The following is a 5,587-nucleotide window of genomic DNA, read 5'->3' on the forward strand; positions in this document are numbered from 1 at the left end:
GCTATTACTACAAATATACCCCAGCGATTTAAGACTGCCTTTGTGCTGCAGGGTCACATATATACTTTTTAATCACAAATGCTCGTCTTGCACTATAGCTTGACTTCATTTGGACCTTCAGTCCCTGTTGAAGTCCACTATATGGAGTAAAATCCTGAAATTTTTCCTCAAAAACCTTCATTTCTTTTCGACTGAAGAAATAAAGACATGACATGGGGGTGAGTAAATTATCAGGACGTTTTTATTCTGGAAATGAACTAATCCTTCAACACTTGTTCTTAGCGGTTTGATCACATCACTAGTGCTGAATGAAGAGTATCTGATATCGTGTCACATTTCTGCTTGACACCTGAAGTTTCAGTGATTAGTGAACACTGAGGCACTCGTGCATGAGATGAGTGTGAAACACAGGATTGAGTGACAAAATTCTAACACAAAAAAGTTCTGACAGGCGACCTGAAAAAAGTGTTTGATGTGGTAACATCTAAACGAACAGGTTTTATTCAGGTTGAAATATCATTTAATATGAGTAAATCAAGTTGATGGACATCGTGTTTAACTTGTTGCGGGTCGATTTGACACAAACTCAATTTTCAAACTGCTCAAAAATATTGTGAATGTTTTTTATTTAGGGTCATGCATATGCATGCAAAATTTTGACACATAGATGTTTTTTGGAAAGGCTGTACAAACTGACCCTCATTGTTTTCCATGCAAAAATCAAACATTTTGAAAAACACTAAAGAGTAAAAAAAAAAAATTATATATATATATATAGCTGCAAGCATCGATTACCAGGGTTCAAGCGCTTAAGGCATTTAAGCATATAAGGAAAAAGACATTACATATTATTTAGCAAGGCTGTACCTACGCAAATCAATGATTAAAAAAGCATTTTTGGCAAATCCAGGTAATTTACCATAAAAATATGATGTTTTTTTAATGTTTATGACTGTTATAGCTCCAGCTGTGGTCCGATCCCCTTAAAACGTTGCATGCTTGTTTAGAATCACCTGTCGCATGTGCTCAGCAGGTTTCCTGAAGTTTTGAGCTTTCCTTTAGGCTTTACAGGATTTTGGGTGAATTTGGACGGGCCCCTTTTCTAAAGGACACCGTTATAGCTTCCCAAAGGGTAAATTTCAACATTTATTTTTTGATAATTATTGCCCTAGAGAGTCCAGAGAATTGTACTGCAGTGTTTTTTTTCCAGATTGAGCGAAATACCTAGGACTAGTTTACAAAAGTGTTTTTTTTTTTTTTTTACATCTTCTCAATCATTTAAAAAACAATTTGATTGACAGCAGTAGTTCTAGAGGCAAAGTTGTCCGGAATGAGTTGTTCTATCATATGATATGAATATTGTGCATATGTGTGAAAAACTGCGCGATGTACAATCGTTTACGCCCTTGAAAAATGCGATACTGCCCCCCCCAGTGGCCGATTTCTTTCAAATTTCTCTCAGACCTTTGGGGCCATGAGTCGAACAGTCACACCAATTTTCGTTCCAATCATGTTTTTTGAAATATGCAAATGTCCTTGTAGACACTTGTGGCACATTGGACCAAGACCGTGCACGCCGATTTTCATGTTGATAGGACAAATGGTAGCGCAGTTATAGCCATTTTTATGTTTTTTCCTCTTATTGCGCCACCAAGTGGCCAAGCTCCGTGATTTTTTTTTTTTTTTCTGTGACCTCAGATTGAGCTCTTACATAAGTGTTCTGAGTTTGACGAAGATATCTCATTCGGTTCATTCGGCATTTTACTAAAAGTGGCCCTGCTCCTTTATAACTTTTTGCCGTCCCTTTGCGACGGTGAGTCAAAAGTTAAACTCTTTTTTTTATAATTATTGATATTCACTCTCCAGAGAATCTTTCTGCACTGGTTTGGTTCCGATCGGGCGAAAAACCTAGGACTAGTTCGCAAAAGTAGGTTTTTCAAAAAATGCGAAATACGACATAAGACGGTTTGACTGACGGTTTAGGAGTTATGGGCGTTTTCGTACTTTCGATCGCTGTAGCGCCCCCGTCAGGCCGATTGGGGCGAGCTTTGGTCACATTGTAGGCGGTGTGAGTACTACCATCCCTCCAAGTTTCAAGTCTCTACGACTTACGGTTTGGTCTGCACGATCCGTTTTACGTGGAGACCGCTGATTCGTGACCATTCTTACAATTACAATAGGGTTTCAGTGCTACACTCTTGAACCCCTAAACAACACACAAACAACGATAGATGAAGAAGTAATTAAACTAAAAGTTAATAAGTGACTTTCTACAAGGACTTTGCATCAATTCCTTCATGCTGAGTCATTCTCTTACAGTCAATGTTCAAGCACTAAACTATTAATGAATACATTTTTGTCAGGGCAGTTTCGATGTGTGTGACTAAACACACTGAGATACCCTGCAGACATGAGCCTCAAATCCATGAGATTCCTAGGAAATGAAGAATTAAGTGTTATTTTAACATTTTCATCATCCGCCTTCAGCATTTCATCACATACTGACAAAAAACGGCTTTAAATATTGTGCGTCTCCATCATTCATAGTCCCTAAACGTTCACAGATGAGTTATATATGTTTCATATTTGATCTGTCTGTTCCTCATAAACGTCACAGCAATATTTGGAAGATGCAGAGAAGTGAAACTAAGCAAAAATACGTTTGCGCTCTCCAAACTGCCATTTTATTAGTCATGACATTAACAGACGTGGTTTTTCAGTTTCAGAACATTTGTTTGTTCGATTGAGAAATAGCTCTGCTAAGACTAAACACACAGAAAAAGCGGTTCATCTCGACCAACGAGACCTAATTAAGAACACTGTCTCAAAAAAAAAATACAAAGTGTATTTTTGGAACATAGTAGCAGGGTTAATTCAGTTTAACTCTAATCAGCCTGGTAAAGATGCTTAACCAGGGGCAACTACACCAACAAGGTCTAGACCAGAAACTGGATTTTGGATAGAACTGAATGAAAGCTTTACTTTCTGCCAAATTAGACATTTCCACATATTCGGAAATGTTGTGCAATCCAGTGCATGTCATCATTTCCCGCATTAGCTGTTCACCTCCTTATTCTGACAAACACACTTTTGACAAACGAGCTGTAAAACAAACTCGTACATGTACATAGACAGCACTCTCATTATATACAGAATACATAACCAAAACAAACTGGATTTATAAAGTCCTGACTGCTTTCAGTCTTTCTAAAGAGACCAAATTCACAGTTTAGGAGAACATTGTGATTAGAAAGCATCCCAGATGACAGAGTCCAAGAAGCTGAGTGAAAAAGCCAGATATGAGCATATGAAGCAGTTTATTGTTTTGTTTATTGAATAATCTTAGCTTTCTTCTTTCCTTCTCTTCTCTTCTCTTTCTTTGTCTTTCCACAACATTGTCAGTAATTTGTATTTTCTATTGAATGAAATAAAAATAAATTATTATATGATTACACAACATAATAAAATGTAAATAATTAATACAATTAATAAAATAATTATAAATGAATGAATACAAGTAATAATATAAAACACAGAACATAATGTTCTCAAAACGTTAGCACAAAAGTGGTATAGATTCATTAATTATTGACTTTATTGATTTTAAGGTATATTGTTAATGCACTCAATCAATCAATCAATCAATAAAAAAACTAATAATGATAAATAAATAAAAATGTAAGATTTCAAAGAACTGCATATACAATTTTTGTCCCTTTAAACAAACAAATAAATAAATAAATGCATTGCAAAAAAAGAGTCATATTTGCACATTTTTGCAAATATCTGTCAGTCATACATAAATGAAACAGGTCAGATTTCCATAATCATGCTATAATAAACTTTAAATAAATTGTAAAACAACAATAACCATCTTTATATATTTATCATCAATAAATAGATTCTAACTAAATGGATATTGCTTGTTCCACAGCTAGGTATATTTTAATCATGTTCATACTTTTAACCCAATAAATGTGATTGTTTTCACAATGAACATATTTATGCTGATTCTAATCTGAATAAATGCATTTTGAAAATATGCTTATTAAATAAAATCAAATAGTTAATAATAGACTACACTGTTATTTTTAAATGCAGAAATCTGGCCTGTTTGACCGACAAATATGCATGAAGTTAAGTTTATTAGTTTGTTTATGTTAAAACTGTCCAAATAATTTACATTTTATATGCAATTCAAATATATCAATCTTATATTTAGGTGTGAGTCTGAGTCATATTCACTGATAAGAAGTGTGTTGATCAGACTCTGATATTATAATAAACAAACTACTATTATTGACTAATAAAAATAGTTTTAATATTTCATCCAGTATATTAATTAAGAAATACCTGATGAGATGATGAAAATGTGGATAACAGGGTTGATGTGTGTGTGAAATACATCCATTGACCGCTGGGTGTCAGTGTTGCTCCATCAGTGTGAAACTTCCAACAGCGGCATATTCTGTGAAGAAATAAACCTCAGAAAGCAGCAGATGACCAATAAGATGTACTGATACCACTCGAGAATTCATTTTTTTCTGCTGGAATGTCATTTCCACCGAATCTCCAATTATGCATTTTGCTTGATAACTCTGCATGGTGCAAACGACACATTTTTGGAGTAAAAAAAAATTGAATAGAATGATTTCACAGCTGGCATTTTACTGTCTTAAAACATCATATATCTTAAATACTATTTTCACAGTTTTTGCATATTTTTAGTTTTAATAAAAATAAACCCTTGTATATAAAGGAGCCTGTAAGATACCCATTAATGCAGCCGCATGATTAATGTATGTGAGAACTAAAGCTACTTTTATCTGCATTACTAACTTTTTCTTGAATTAGATCCTCAGTCAAGAAGCTGTGTGACACCTGTAGAGATCTGACTGCCAGCATTCACATTACTCTCAATAGCAGCTGCTGAAGAACACGAGAAAGTCTCATGGGCATTCAGTTCTGGTGCTGGCTTGTTTTCAGTTTCCAGCTGTAAATGTCATGTGACTATGGCAGCTTGCTTTCACCACAGGATACAAACTGAAAAAGGTAATTACGACTTCGTATCTCACGATTTGGCCATTTTTTTGAATTGTGAGATGTAAAGTCAGAACTGCAAGATATAAAATTGGAATTGTTGAAATTGTGTTGAAATGTTGGAATTGTGAGATATAAAGTTGGAATTGCAAGGTATAAATTCGAGAATTGTGAGATGTAAAGTCGAAATTGTGATGTAAAGTCGGAATTGTGAGATATGAAGTCGCAATTGCAAGATATAAAGTCGGAATTGTGAGATATGAAGTCGGAATTGTGATGTAAAGTCGGAATTGTGAGGAATTGTGAGATATAAAGTTGGAATTGCAAGGTATAAATTCGAGAATTGTGAGATGTAAAGTCGAAATTGAGAGATGTAAAGTTCAAATTGTGAGATATGAAGTCGGAATTTCAAGGTATATAGTTGGAATTGCAAGATATAAAGTCAGAATTGTGAGATGTAAAGTCAGAATTGTGAGATGTAAAGTCAGAATTGTGAGATATGAAGTCGGAATTGTGAGATGTAAAGTCAGAATTGTCAGATATGAAG

General features: G+C 34.6%; 1 long non-coding RNA gene across 2 annotated transcripts in view; it reads right to left on the reverse strand.

Annotated features, from left to right (window-relative positions):
• Positions 1–3,363: 3,363 nt before the first annotated feature.
• Positions 3,364–5,587, reverse strand: part of LOC107751103 (uncharacterized) — a 10,620-nt gene continuing 8,396 nt past the window's right edge. For both annotated transcript variants that reach the window (XR_001641209.1, XR_001641210.1), the window contains exons 2-3: positions 4,354–4,468; positions 3,364–3,415 (exon numbers count right to left, since the gene is read on the reverse strand). This is a non-coding gene — a long non-coding RNA (uncharacterized LOC107751103). The remainder of the gene's footprint in view (positions 3,416–4,353; positions 4,469–5,587) is intronic.

The sequence above is a fragment of the Sinocyclocheilus rhinocerous genome, unplaced genomic scaffold (assembly GCF_001515625.1).
Source record: "Sinocyclocheilus rhinocerous isolate Xijiao unplaced genomic scaffold, SAMN03320098_v1.1 scaffold632, whole genome shotgun sequence".
Lineage (NCBI taxonomy): Eukaryota > Metazoa > Chordata > Actinopteri > Cypriniformes > Cyprinidae > Sinocyclocheilus > Sinocyclocheilus rhinocerous.